The sequence below is a fragment of the Cryptomeria japonica genome, chromosome 2 (genome assembly GCF_030272615.1).
Source record: "Cryptomeria japonica chromosome 2, Sugi_1.0, whole genome shotgun sequence".
In the NCBI taxonomy this organism is placed as follows: domain Eukaryota; kingdom Viridiplantae; phylum Streptophyta; class Pinopsida; order Cupressales; family Cupressaceae; genus Cryptomeria; species Cryptomeria japonica.
The window spans coordinates 295,436,447-295,452,327 of record NC_081406.1 but is presented as its reverse complement, the minus strand read 5'-3'; the positions used below and the strand labels follow the sequence as shown (position 1 = coordinate 295,452,327).

The window sequence follows — 15,881 nt, the reverse complement described above, 5'->3', positions numbered from 1 at the left end:
CCTAACCATGAACCAATTGTGAACTTAATTTTTCAATCATCTAATTCTATTATGAAGTAAATTGGGAACTTGTTTCTTTGGTTGTTGAATTCAAGGTTAAATGATATACTAAAACTATTTTTTATCTAAAACATATTCAAGCTAAACAAGTCGAGATTTTTATATTAATGCATCCTTACTTCAAGTAATATTGACACTAGAGTTTCACATGATTGTTTGACATTTAAATAAACATTGAGAACATTCTAAATCAATTCATGCTCTTAAATAGAAAGATTCTAGAAACATTTTCATTTGGTTGTCTAACAAACTAGAAACTACAACAAACTTCTAATAATTTAACCCAACATAGATCCTCTATGTTGAGAACTGTGTGTAAATATAACATTGCCTCAAATTTCTCTCTTTTGTGCTTTGCCTTTTGTAGGACCATCACAAGAAGAGGTAGTTGTAGTGGAGATTTAAATGCTATATTTTTTATAGCACATCTAATATTTGCCTAAATTTGACCCCTAAGGGTTATTACAATGAGAAATTTCAATTTGTTAACATTTGATATTAGTAAGTTCATTGTGCTTGGTGCTATTATTGGGTTTCACTATTATAATTGCAGAGTTGTGTAATATATTCAACTAATCTTTTGGTTTATTCATCTTCACACTTGATTAATAAAGATGTTCTAATTAATAAAATAAAAAACCTAGAAACTTGTACTAAACAACAATAAATTGTTTGTAATATCTAACTATGATATATTAAGGTACTTCAACAATCAATTCGAAATAGCATTCCATGTAACTTGCACTTTACAACTTTCTAAATATTCTAGAGATGTTGACCACCAAAATCATATATGCAAAGCTAAACCAATAAAGAGACTTTGAATAGAATTACCATTCTCCTTGGATTCATATTAAAAAAATATATATATATATATATTACACACAATTTTTATTAAAAAAAGTCTCTCCTAGATAAACTCTCATTATATTGTGTTTAGGTATGCAAATATTTATGCAATCTTTTGTAGATAACATTTCAATGTGTTATTTTCATTATCAACTTCATTTTATATTCTTTACAAAAAGAATTTCTAATCTATACATTCACACCTTCGTGATGTATAGATGCATGCTAGACAAATCAATAATTCTTCCATGTTACCCATATTATATTGTATTCTCTTTATTTCCTTTGCTTTACACAAACTAACTTTGTATTGCCTACAATATGTACCTTTAATATAAGACCAAGCATACCTTTTCAATATAAGTCCAATAACATTTTTTTTCAATGTATAGGAAATTGTTGTTTGCATTCCAAATAAAATTGTAATTGGTATAAATAATTTCTTACGTTGATTATTTAAAATGTAACAGATAATGTTATATGCATTTCAATGTTGTATTTCAATATTGTATAAAAAAGGAGCAAAATTAACTAATGTCTTCTATACATATGTCAAATTATACACTCTAATATGTTAAGCTTACATATAATTTTCTATGGCGTAACCCTTGCACCTCCTTCTCATGTAAGTGAAAAATATATTACAAGATTGATGAGTGCATATTTCAAGATATAAGATTGATGAGTGCATATTTCAAATAGTACCACATATTAATTCTATAATAGAATGCTATTTAATATTATTCAGAAAAATAAATATTTAAAGATTAACAAGGTTTTTAAATATAAAAATATTTATTATATTTTAAAAAATTAAATAAATATTGCAGTGAAAAATTCTTCAAAATATGTTTTCTATTTTACGAGATAAAAAAAATTGACAGCCTGTGTTTGGACATCCATTATACCCTAGGGCCTAGAGAACAGAACAGACCAGCTTTTATGCTTCAACGTCACTCAAATCACAGTGCCGTTGGAAAATAACAGCTTTTATCCTCCAACGTCACTCAAATGACAGTGCCCTTGATTTCTGCTTTTTAGTTGATTTCTGCTATTTTTATAAAAGTACCGTTGATTACTGCTTTTTTAATAAAACTACCGTTGATTTGATTAATATATATACAGGTGCCATTTGATCATTTAATTTGTATTTTCTGGTTTTCCTTTTTTCCTGTGATTTTGAGTCTTCTTTTTCTTGTTTCCTTTGGCATGGCCATGCCTTTTGTTCTTCATTTTTCCTTGTGTTTGTGACTACTTCTTCTGTTCTTGTGTTCTGTATTTGATATCTGCATTTTATTTGTATGTTGTATTTTATTTGAGGTTGAGGAGGGTTTGGCGAGCAGGAGAAGGGCGAGAGAGGATTCAGCTATTTGCAACATGATGCAGGCCAAAATTCCAACTAAAATTATTCTAGGTAAGTAGTCAGAATTTATGCCCTGTATGTTCATTGCAAAGGGTGTGTGCTGAATTTTAGTGTTTTTTTCAGTTGTGTGATTTTGTGGATATTGCTGGTGATCATCTTTATGATTTTTTTAAAGAAAATCTGATATAAAATGGAACTAATATGATATGGAACTGACAAATCTAAAATAGTTTGGCTAGCATAGAAATTTCTGTAGTTTCTCATAGTCCATAGTTTTTCTATGAGATGATTTTGTTGGTAATTATTTTTGTGACTACCCCAAAGAAAAGCTTTAATGGGCTTTTAATTTTGCTTCTGTTTTGTGATTTTATTTGAGTATTGTTATATTGTTATAAGCTAGTCATTTCTGTGTGTTTTCTTTCATAACCTATTCAATATCCTTCTGAGCAGAGGTCTCAAGGTTAAAGATCCAATTAACATATGATAGTATTATGTTTAGTTTGCTAGGACCTTATTGTGTAGCAAGGGCCTTCTACATATCTGGCTGATTCTAAATTTACAAGGAGATTTAGAATTATTATATGCACTTTGGCATTGTTTCCGTTTCCTGATTATATTACGAAGTTTCCTTTTTCTGATTATTTTTTATGATTCATCAATTTCCATGGAAAAATAATTTTAAGAAAGCCCCCTGTTTCAGTCTTATGATTACTATCTGATGAGCTTCATGTCCAGGCCCCACTTAATTATATAATAAAGTTATGTTTCTGATAGTCCAGGGGACATCATAGACCCGAGATCCTTTTTGTGTAGCAAGGGCCTTATACAGATCTGTCTGATTCTAAAACTACATGGTAGTTGAGTATTGTATATGCTATCTGACACTGTTTATCACGATTTGTCTTAACTCATTTTCTTACCTTTTGTGAATGTTCCTATTTCTATTATTTTAGAATACCTTAGTTTCCATTGAATATTATTTGATGACGTCCCCTGTTTTCATTGTATACCATTATGCTTAATTTTTGATAATTAGTAAATTTGCAAATAGTTCTGCTAAGAATTTTTTTATCACACAATCGCACGTTCCTGAATTCTTTCTCACCTGCTACAGATGCATTCAAGGAGTTAGAAGCAGCCAATAGTGAAACAGTAGAAAGAGCCTGATTACCATTCAAGATTCTCAAAGGTTTAAAGAAAGTTTTCTATTGCAACGGTACTGTAGTCAGTAGTGTAGGATCAAGAGCTGTGGTGGGTATATCATGGATTAGCATTCTGAAATCTTAGTTCGTTATCTTTATTTGAATGACTTATCCAGGAGTCTTTTGATTATGAGTCTTGTGATTATTATACATAGCTTGTACATTCAAGCATCAGTCAATATACATGAATCATGAATGTGCCAATAAAGTAAAATAGTCAAATGAATCCTTCACTAATCAAATAACTTGTTTGAGATAGCAAACCACAGAGGAAAGTAAGAAATAACAAATGAGGAAACGAAAAGAAGTATTACATGATGCATTAAAGAAAATTGAGTGTGGCAAATCTGAATCAACATACCTCAAAGCTGTGGCTACTTCCAAAGTTGATTGCCAAAGCTAAATTTGACTCATGCACCCAAATGAGGTCATGCAGAACCTGTGTTTTAGGGCAAATATGCATAAATACTGTCATACAGCCATCAAATTGGGAAACAGACAAATATCAAATACTGTCATACAGTTCATATAGAGTAATTTAATCTATTCAGAGAAGGTATAAACAAGACAGGCAGTTGATTTGCATGTTTACATAATAGGCCCTGAACTTTTATAACAGTGAAATGTATGGTTATCCGGTAGGCTAGTAATCCTGTTGTAATGGAAGAGTTTGGTAATTTGGTAGCTATTGTAGTTGTCCTCCTTGGCATTGATTTTGTTCTTTTTCTGGTGATAAAGCTGAAGTACCCATCTGCAATAGCTCTAGGAAGAAAAAGATGAATACCCCATCTACAATAGCTCTAGGAAGAAAAGATGAATCTACTTCCTGGCAATATATGGGTTGGCTAGTGTTGGGTCAAACAGTACAATACTTGAACTTTTCTAGGAACTGTTCAATTGAAGGATAGGAATTTACCAATGAATTTGTTTTCTTTTGTGTGTGCTAAAATATTATTCTAATGCAGTATTCATTAGAAAAAGATGAATACCCCATCTACAATAGCTCTAGGAAGAAAAGATGAATCTACTTCCTGGCAATATATGGGTTGGCTAGTGTTGGGTCAAACAGTACAATACTTGAACTTTTCTAGGAACTATTCAATTGAAGGATAGGAATTTACCAATGAATTTGTTTTCTTTTGTGTGTGCTAAAATATGTTTCTATTGCAGTATTCATAAATATGGCCGGCAATTGGGATGATGAGCCTCAGGAAAAGATGGATAAAGCATTGGGATGAGCCTAATGAATTTAATGCTCCATCATTATCTCGCCAATCCTTATCACTCTGATTTTTGGGTTACAAGTCCATTTGGGCGACACTCTGTCGCAACAGCGCTATTCTGTGTTTTTGCAGAAGCGCTGATTAATACAAAAGCGCTAGTCTGCGTGAGCAGAAGCGCTAATTTAAACGATAGCGCTGAAAGAAAAGAAAATCCCGAGAAGACAAAAGCGCTAGAATTGTGTCAATAGCGCTGAAACGATGACAATAGCGCTGGAATGTTATCAATAGCGCTAAAACATTTTCAATTGCGCTATCTTATGGTCAATAGCGCTAAAAGAAAGTTTGCAATAGCGCTAAAACGCATTCAATAGCGCTGAAGCGCGACCTGTGTGGCAATTTCAACAAGCAAAATGTTAATTTCAACAAAAATTATCAGAAGGTTGCGTGTTCGATTCACGTCGGGTTCACCAAATGATGCCCTCCTAAATAGCACAATGTTAGTTTAAGATCAAACAACATAAAACACACAAGACGTTAGAGTTAATCAATCAAAAACCAAACACATGAAGGCATTCCAAAGGAGACACTAAAAACATGCTAATGAATCTAACTAAAGAAGTAAGACAATGAGATATCTCCAACTATCTCTTAACATGATATTAGCTCTTTCTCCCTTGTTCCTCTCCTCTCCAAGTTCCAAAATAGTGTAGCTCTCAGCAGCTTTTTGCACTATGGATGCTTATGGAGGATTGAGATTTGTAGAATAGCTCCAAAACATGAAATGAAAAGCTAATAGTAATGCTAAAATGATGTATTCTAACCAAAAGACAAAGGATTAGATTGTTTATGCTAAAATGCTCTCTAAAATGTCTATAGTCTAAATGCATACAAGTTTTCAGGATCTGGATTATGAAGAAATGGGCTCTATTTATAAGAAAAATGGAGCAATGGATGGTCAGGATTGAAAGGTTTAATCAAGGGTCAAGCTTGAAAGTTGGGGATCCATGTGCACAATTGGCACCAATAAAATAGTGACAAGTGTCAACACAGGATTGGGTTGAAAGAAGAGGTTGGAGGCATTAAAGGCCTGAGAAGACCTCATGGTTATCTAAAGGCTAAGGGTCAAGCCTAAATTAGGATTACCCACTGGATTAGGAGTTAATCCAAAGATAAACCTTTGTGCAAATGGTTAAGAGATAATCATGGTCAAAGCATTAAATGCTTGATGAGACCTTTGTGGTTGGATAGAGGTTGAGTCAAACAAATGTTTTAACCATGTGGGAGGGTTGAATTAACCATTAATGGTTATTGGAGACTTTGGGGAATTAAGTGGTTGAAAGTTGGAAGCCTTTAATGGTTATCAAAGACTTTGAGGAATTAAGTGGTTGAAAGTTGGAAGCCTTTAATGGCTATCAAAGACTTTGGGGTCTTTGAGAAGTGACTCCATTTTGCTTAGGAATGTGACAACATTTAGGGGATGGATTATGCTAATTAGGAAGGGGTTAGAAGAATCTAGAAGGTGATTAGATTTTGCAAGTGGATTTGGTGGGTGAGGGAAAATAGGATTTTATTAAAATAAAAATTTATTTATTTCAATAAATGTGTGCAAGTTGCATTTGTAGGAAAATGCAAGTGGGGTGGGGATAATGATTTAAATAAATGTTTTATTTAATTTATTTAAAAGAGGAATAGGGGGACTTTATTAAATAAATTGATTTTATTTATTTAATTGATTTGAATTGGATTTTAATGAATTAAATAAAATAAATTGAATAATTTATTTAATTAATAGGAGAATGTTTGGGGATGAATTAATTAAATATTAATTTAATTAATTGATGGTTAGTGGATTTTTAATCAAATAAATATGAAATATTCATTTAATTAAAATGGACAGATTTATGTGACTACATTTGCCCCTCTTTGAGACGGTGCAGTTTATCACATCGTTTCAAAGAAAGAAAAAAACTGGTGTGAAGAAATGCCCCATAAAATGTAAATTTAATGGGTGGTATGCCCCCTCGAGAGATGGGCCGAAATTTTTTGAAAAATCGGGCGATCTCTCGAAAAAGAATGAAAATTGGTAGGGCGGTAGAAAAGAAGAAGTTAGGCATACTAGGGAAAAATAGAAGAAATCGGGGGAAACATGGAGAAATGGGGGGCTCGGGAAGTTCACGGGGACCACGGCGATGAGCAGGGCGAAGTTACGGTGACGGTGGGGGAGTATAAATGGGGTGAAAGGGGTGAAAATAGGATCATTTGTAACCGCGACCAGTTGAAAACTATAGCTCTGACAGTGACATTTGGAGGAGCAAGGAGGAGCTACGATGCCGTTTCCGATCACCGAGCACCGATTTGAGCGAGTGCGACGGTTCCAGCGCCCAGCCGACTATGGACCAGCGGTACGCAAATTCGAAAACTTCCTTTTCATGCATTTTTAATATGTTTTTAGCTAAGTCCAAGTCAAGCCGGAGCAAGAGCGCTGGAACTAGGTTTTTAGCGCTTTTGCTCCATGAAGTAGCGCTATTGTGCCGCAATAGCGCTTTTGTAGGCTAGTTTTAGCGCGTTTGCATGTATTTAGCGCTTTTGTAGGCAAGTTTGAGCGCGTTTGATAAATTAGCGCTACGGTATAGCTAATTGAGTGCTATTGACTCGTAATAGCGCTATTGTATAGTGGTTTTAGCGCGTTTGTTTTTGTAGCGCTATTGTAGGGCTATTTGAACGCTATTGAGGTTGTTGTAGCGCTATTGTTCAGAATGAGCGCTATTGTAGATTAAATAGCGCTTTTGCCTTAGGATAACAAGATGCCCCAGTTTCGGACAAAACAAATCTCCTGATGCCTAGCGATTGATGGATGACGAGGTGAAGTGGGAGTTGTTTTGAACCATAGCAGCCCGATGAGACTTAGGTCATTTGTTAGGATAAATGCCTGTTGAAGTCTAGGCAGCCATGATTGCTTACCTGTTGAGACCCGAAGATACTTGATCAAAGTACCTGATGATAGTCTAGGTTTAAACTTAAGAAAGTTTGATAACAAAACAACTGATGGTGTTTGGATGAACGTCTATGGGCAGGAGGATCTACGCGTGTTGCAGTTACGCGAGCGCCACCCCGCGACACAGGGGTTGCGAGATCGTTTGACACAGCTAGAGATAGATTGTATTGCGGCTACTGGGCTCTATGAGGTGATGCATATGCCCGTGATTCGGATGAATCACGGCCTGATCACAGCATTGGTAGAGCGATGGCACAGTGAGACGACGTTCCATCTGGCCCAGGGCGAGATGACGATGACTTTAGAGGACGTGTGGCGTATCCTTCGGATTCTGATTCGGGGGCAGCTAGTGACATATGATCGATCTTGGGGGACGGTGTCTTGCCAGAGGATATTTGATGAGGACGTATATATTAATGATGGCTCGATCGCATGGGAGGATATAGCGGCACTATATGAGCCCCTTCCAGCAGTATTGTCAGGGATCGTGGGAGGACTTCTGTGTCCAGACAGGCGGTCACATGGATTGGCGGTCGGGTGGGGACAGGTTATAGAGATGATGGTGACTGAGGGGACCCGATATGCCTGGGGGCCGTGCGTGCTAGCGCACATGTATCAAGAGTTGCACGAGGTAGTGTACAGAGGGCGGGGGTCTCTAGCAGTGGGCATGACACTGCTGCATGTGTGGGCATGGGAGCACTTACCCGTGACTCGACCAGTGAGTCTGAGATTCCGAGCCGTGGACCAGCCCTATATGTTTATGTATAGTGGTATGATGAGCCAGCCCCACTTGGGGAAGCTAGAGTGGTGGCGGCGGGCATTAGATGATTTGGATGCAGTGATCTGACGACCATACTTGGAGTGTGAGCCATGGGAGGATGATGCAGAGGCATTGCCGTATTGCTTTATGACCCGATTCCTCATTGGGAGGACCTCGTATCATGTAGAGAGACAAGTGCCGGGACGGGTGATGAGGCAGTTTGGACGGCAGCAGGGACTGCCTAGCGGATCAGGGGAGTATGCACGAGTGATCCGAGAGCGGTATGCATGGGGTCCAGTGCTACTGTATGATCAGGCACTGGCAGAGTTCTGGACACTGCGGGCGAGGCCATGGGACCTACGACCGAGGGTCGTGGATGCAGGGGTTACAGCAGAGTATACACAGTATCGGGCGGCGCACCCGATCCTACGGATATCAGACCCGGCAGAGCCGATCCCAGCCTTTGAGGATGAGAGGGGACGGGGACGAGGACGGAGAGCAGGAGGTCGAGGAGGAGGAGGAGGAGGAGGTGGAGATGGAGGTGGCGGAGGAGATGGAGGGGGAGGTGGAGGAGGTGGGGGAGGAGGAGGAGGAGATGGAGGGGGAGGTGGAGGAGGTTTGGGGATGCCGAGGCAGCGGAGAGGGAGAGGTGGACTACCTCTGCAGATATCACAGGGACCTTTGATGCAGGGAGGAGTGCAGCTGAGTGGGAGGGGGATGGAGAGAGAGATCCCGATGGCTACAGGTGCAGGGGAGGGTGGTGCAGGGGGTGACACAGGTGCGGCAGCGATGGACATGGGAGAGGGAGCTACTGGGGATCTGCGGGAGCACATGATAGGTTATTTGCAGACCCGGGTAGAGAGATTAGAGGCGGAGGTAGCAACTAGAGATGTGCAGCTATTTGTACGTGAGTCAGAGCTGACAGTGGTGCTGCGGGAGAGAGATACGGCGGTGGAGAGATTGGCGGAGCTACAGGAGAGAGTCCGGACTGGTGCACAGGGGCCTTCAGGGGAGGTTATGAGGGAGATGCAGCGAGCTCAGGCGGAGATAGAGTACTGGCGGGGGTTATATGAGCAGGTGGTACCGATCAGCCAGCGAGCGCTCAGTTACTCACAGATGCGGCAGGCCAGATCGGAGCGATCACAAAGGATGCAGAGCAGTGGAGGTGTGATGGGTCCTCTACGTCAGGAGAGATCAGGGGATGCAGGAGGGAGTGGGGGTTCGATGAGGCCTCCACGGAGAGATGGATCAGGTGGTGTCGGTACCAGTGGTGGAGTAGGTAGGGGTGGAGCAGGTACAGCATCTGGCCAGAGCGGCTTTTGAGAGAGCATTTTTGCATATATGTATTGTATCTTTGTCTATTTTTGGACTGTATCTTGGATGGCTCGTTGGTAGTCGATTTTGTAGACTTCATTGTACTCTGATATATGAGTTGATATATATGAGGAGATCCCATATTGTGATGATGATGCATGTGATTATGTATGGATGTTTATGCATGATGATGATTTATTGCTTAGATGTATATGTATACATGTATGCATGTGATGAGATGTTTCTTTTATGCATGTTTTTATGATGATTTAGGATGTTGTATACTGACATATGAATGCAGGTTTACATATATATGATGTATTGGTTTTGTGATGTAATGCTTTATGTATGGAATGCCATTGATGATATATGCTTATGCGTTGATGTATGAACAGGATTTTATGATGTTTCCTATTGCGATGCAATGATAAGATGATTGATGTGATGATGTTTGAATGAATGATGTTATGTATGAATATGCACCTAGATGTGTTTTTAGATGAATGTAATATGGATAAACAAAATGTAAAGTGCACATGTTTATATGATAATGTGGTAAATGAATGTAAATGGATAAACAAATGTAAAGTACCAGTGTTTATAGGATGATATTAAAATGAATATAGATGAATAAACAAATGTAAAGTACAAGTGTTTATATGATAATATTAAAATGAATATAGATGAATAAACAAATGTAAAATACAAGTGTTTTATATGATAATGCCTAAAATGAATGCATACGGATAAACAAATGTAAAGTACAAGTGTTTATATAATAAATGTGGTAAATGAATTAATGTTTTGTAAACAGATGGTCTTATGAATCTAAATGCTTTTAAATATGTTTTGTAAGTACAAATGATAAATGGGATGATACAATAACTAATGGATATAATAACTGTACCTTAAATGTAATGATAAGGAATGTAATGTGAAATGAATCCTAAAATGAACATTATAAGATACTGTAGTAATGAATGAATGCATCTTTTTACTATAAAGAAATGAATGCAAATAATAAATGATGAAAAGTTTAATAAAATGATAATGGATAATTGATATGAAATGAATGCTTATTAAATGATGTAATACAACCAAAGACAATTTGATCCCATGAATGAATCTAATTATTTATGATTGATAAAAATGATTTTTAAATGAAAAGTAATGTCAATAATGAACGATATGCAATGTTTTTTGAAAAATGGCATGAATGGACGTAATGCAAGATGCACCTAAATGCAAGGATGATATGATCATGAGGAATGCAAGATTTTTAAGACTTTGCATGATGCATTGATGATGTATCAGAGTACTCGGTCGTGATTGTATCCAAGACCAGCTTAATTTTCTTATTTTTTTTGCATATAAAACCTCTATATGAATAAGTGAACGGATGGGTGATATGCAACGGAATGCAATATATAAACAGATGAGATGAAATGGCGATCCATAGTACTCTATTTTCATCATTGAGCTTTAAAATGTTGGAAGAGAATACAAGCATCTTGACACAATAATTCAAGATGACCTGAGTATTTCTTTCATGGATTTTAATATAGCAAGTTAATATAAACGACTTGATATAAGGGTCAAGTCGACCAGACTATTGCTTGCGGAACAGACAAGGATTATCTCCTTTCGTGCATGACTTGGATCGTCCTCGATCTTAGGCTGATCAGATCCTGAGACAAGTGCATACCGTACTAAGAAAATAAAACCTTTATCCAAATTGGAGGAAGAGGAACCAAAGAATGAGCATTGTACCTGCAAACAAATAGTATATACATAAAGAATAAAGAATATGGATCCTTGGTAATGGTTCATGCTCATATGGTCGAGGTATACGCTGTAGTCAGCAAGCCGTAGTGATCTATGACTGCATTTGGCATAAGATCACGTAGCTTAGTGAACTTCCCACGTAGACACCATTAGTACATGCCCCAGAACTTCATCGGAAATAATGCACAAATGATACAAAACAATGCTGCAAGATGCCGATACAGATAAACAAATGATTGTACTCACAAATCAACCAAGTATTTGATAGCTTAACATAATTTTCCTGTCAAAGAAAACGTCATCTTGTCTTTGTTTTGGTAAGGAAGGATGCATCCTTGTTTTAAAGACAGTTTGGTTTGTATTGTTAATGTCGATTGTGTGGTTTGATTGGTAAATGGTCATTGTGTGAGTATTTTGTCAATGTTTGTTTTGCATCTGCTTGAATGAATATGTACAAGGGGTTGCCATTTTTTTGTGTGATTTTTGATGGGTTTTGTCGATGTTTTTGGATTTTGTATTGTTTTTGAATGTTTTTGATATTTTCTGGGACATTTTCTAAATGTTTTTGGATTTTGTTGAGATATTTTTGAATGTTTTTGGTATTTTGTTGAGATATTTTGAATGTTTTTTGGATTTTGTGAGTCATTTTTGAATGTTTTTGGATTTTGTTGAGATATTTTTGAATGTTTTTGGTATTTTGTTGAGATATTTTCCAATGTTTTTGGTATTTTGATGATTGCCTGAATGAAGAGCGTAATGACATATAAGACAATGTAGAATCCACTTCCATCACTAGGGTAAGGGTATTGCCCCCAGTTTGTAGACCTGACTATGAAAAGGTGGGATGCTAGACGCATGGAGCACTTTCTTAATTGTAGATCAAATAACAAGCCATGGTTGGGATGGATGGATGTATGTGTGCATGAATGTGATCGCAACGAGCCTGAAAGATACTGGAGCCATTGCCTTTACGAGTGGCGCCTGTTTGCCAGGTTTTCACCATCGCACTTACCCAAGGTGCCACCGGAGTGGTTGTTCACCGTTTGGATGCATGATTTTTCTTTACTTTTTTGAATGTTTTTGTATTTTCTTCAGGACATTTTCTGAATGTTTTGGGTATTTTTCTGATATGTAGGGGAGCCTGATGCTCGGTACACCTTAGGTATAAAATCTTTTGAGGTGCATGCTATTGATTGGATCTGCAAGCGGTTCTCCTTCTGAAGTAGCCAACTGATATGCCCCGGACCTGAATACAGCAGTGACAACATATGGGCCCAGCCAGTTTGATTCAAACTTGCCTTGATGTTCTCTATTTGGTTGGTTGCGAGGATTTTCTCAAAAAACAAGATCACCTACCTCAAATGTACGAGATCTAACTCGGTGATTGTAACTTCTACTCATGCGCTGCTGATAGGCTTTGAGGTGATTGTATGCAGCTTGTCGTTTCTCATCAAGTAACTCTAAGTCCTAAAGACGTGAGACTCTGTAAGCTTCATCATCAATGAGATTATGCAAAGAAACCCGTAATGATGGTATCTCAACCTCAATAGGCAAGATAGCTTCTGCACCATAGACTAATGAATAAGGAGTTGCACCTGTAGGGGTTCGAATGCTAGTTCGATATGCCCATAATGCTGGATTCAATTGAACATGCCAATCACGACCGGCATCATTGACTGTCTTCTTTAGGATTCTCAATATGTTTTTATTGGATGCTTCAGCCTGACCATTGCCTTGTGGGTAATAGGGGGTGGAAAAGCGATGTTGGATATGAAATTTCTCACAAAGCTCACGGACATCCTGATTTTTGAAAGGAAGACCGTTATCTGTGATGATGGAGATGGGCACACCATACCGGCAGATGATGTAATTGAGGATGAATGAGGCGATCTGCTTGCCGGTGACTTGGGTAAGTGGAACAGCTTCGATCCACTTTGTGAAATATTCGGTGGTGGTAATAATGAATTTATGGCCATTGGATGAAGATGGATGAATCTTACCCACAAGGTCAAGGCCCCATTGACAAAAAGGCCATGGTGTTGTGATTGGTTGCAGTTCCTGTGCTGGTGCATGTATCAGGTCGCTATGAACTTGACATTTCTTGCATTTCCTGACAAAGTAGTAGGAATCCTTTTCCATAGATGGCCAATAGTATCCAGCTCGCATGATCTTCTTGGCTAGTGATGGACCACTTGAGTGAGTCCCGCAAATTCCTTCATGTACCTCTTCCAAAACCTTTGTTATCTCATCTTGTTCCAGACATCGAAGGAGAGTACCATCAAGACTACATCGGTATAGGATTTCGGCAATAATGGTATATCGAGCAGTTTGGCGAATGAAGGTTTTACGTTGGTTATTTGATTGGTTGGGAGGAAGGGTATGATCGCGGAGATAGGTGTAGAACTCACCGTACCATGGGGATTCAGAACCAACAAGGAGACATATCATTTTAGATTCGGGGATATCATAAGCGGGGATCCAAAGCTGTTCTACCAAGAACTCGTAGCGTGTTGAATTCTGTGGAAGATCTAGTAGAGATGCGATGGTAGCCATGGCGTCAGCAGCTCGATTCTGATCTCTTGGTATCTGCTCAAAAGTGATAGTAGTAAATGATGTCTTTAGAGTGTCCACCATTTGCTTGTATGGCATGAGTTTATCATCTTTGGTCTGATATTCATCAGTTGCTTGTCGAATGACTAGTTGTGAATCGCCATATACTTGTAGTTCTTTTAATTTCCATTGTATGGCTAGCCTGAGTCCTGTGATCAAAGCCTCATACTCTGCTATGTTGTTTGTGCATGGAAATGTGAGCCTGTAAGACTTTGGGATGCTATCACCTTGAGGTGTGATAAATAGAATGCCTGCCCCCGAGCCGTGCCTAGTGTATGAACCATCAAAATATAGTTTCCATGGTTGTGCTATTGTGATCATGAATATCTCTTCATCTGGAAAATTGGAAATAAGAGGATGATCGCCTGTGAGTGGTGCATCGGCCAACTGATCTGCAATAACTTGACCTTTGATAGCTTTACGGTCCACGTACTCGATGTCAAATTCACTTAGAATCATCACCCATTTGGCCAAGCGACCTATCAATGCTGCTTTGCTGAGTAAATACTTGAGTGGATCAATCTTTGCAATGAGTTGTACTTTGTGTGTCAACAGATAGTGCCTCAGTTTAGTGGCTGCTAAGATTACTGCTAGGCAAGCTCGCTCAATAGGCGTGTAATTGAGTTCATAGCCAACCAGTGTGCGAGAGATGTAGTATACAGCACACTCTTTGCCTTCTGCATTATGTTGTGCCAGTAGCACCCCCAGTGCTGTACTTGTTGCTGAGATATAAAGTAACAACGGTCTACTTGGATCTGGTGGCATCAACAATGGTGGATTCATGAGATAATCTTTGAGTGCCTGAAATGCTTGCTGGCATTTGTCATCCCACTGAAAGCAGATGTTCTTATGTAGCAGGTGTGTGAATGGGTGACACTTATCAGCCAATTGTGCAATGAATCTTCGGATGGATTGAAGCCATCCTTGTAGTGTCCTTAGCTGACTGATATTCTTTGGAGGTGGCATGTCCATGATTGCTTTTACCTTTGCTGGATCGACCTCAATGCCTTTGCTTGAGACAATGTATCCTAGAAGCTTCCCGGAGGTCACTCCGAAGACACATTTCTTTGGGTTGAGTCGAACATGGTATTGTTCCAGTCTATCAAAGATTTGATCTAAGATGTGGAGATGTCCTTCTCTGGTGAGTGATTTTGCTAGTAAGTCATCCACATAATCTTCCATCATAGTATGCATCATGTCATGGAAGATGGTGGTCATTGCTCTTTGATAGGTCGCTCCTGCATTCTTTAGACCGAAAGGCATTACATTCCAGCAGTATGTGCCCCATGGACATGTGAAGGCTGTCTTATGTTGGTCCTCTGGTGCGATCTTTATTTGATTGTATCCTGAAAAGCCATCCATGAGTGAAAGCATGGCATGTCCTGCTGTCAGATCCACTATGATGTCGATATTTGGTAGGGGAAAATCATCCTTAGGACATGCCTTATTCAGATCTCTGAAGTCAGTACAAATGCGGATGCCCCCTTTTGGTTTGCCGACAGGCACAATATTGGAGATCCATTCTGCATAATCAATTGGTCTAATGAAACCAACATCCAGGAGTTTCTTGAGTTCTATTTTGACTAGCACTGCAATTTGAGGATGCATCTTACGAAGCTTTTGCTTGACAGGTTTGGCTCCTTCTGCGACGGTGAGGTGATGCATGACTAAATCAGGATCAAGCCCAGGCATGTCTGCATATGACCACGCAAAGTTGATC

At 38.5% G+C, this 15,881-nt stretch overlaps 1 long non-coding RNA gene across 1 annotated transcript; it reads left to right on the top strand.

Moving 5' to 3' along the window:
- Nucleotides 1-1,833: 1,833 nt before the first annotated feature.
- Nucleotides 1,834-3,604, top strand: LOC131032596 (uncharacterized). The gene is made up of 2 exons (XR_009103477.2): nucleotides 1,834-2,323; nucleotides 3,387-3,604. It is a non-coding gene; the product is annotated as an uncharacterized LOC131032596 (long non-coding RNA).
- Nucleotides 3,605-15,881: the final 12,277 nt, after the last annotated feature.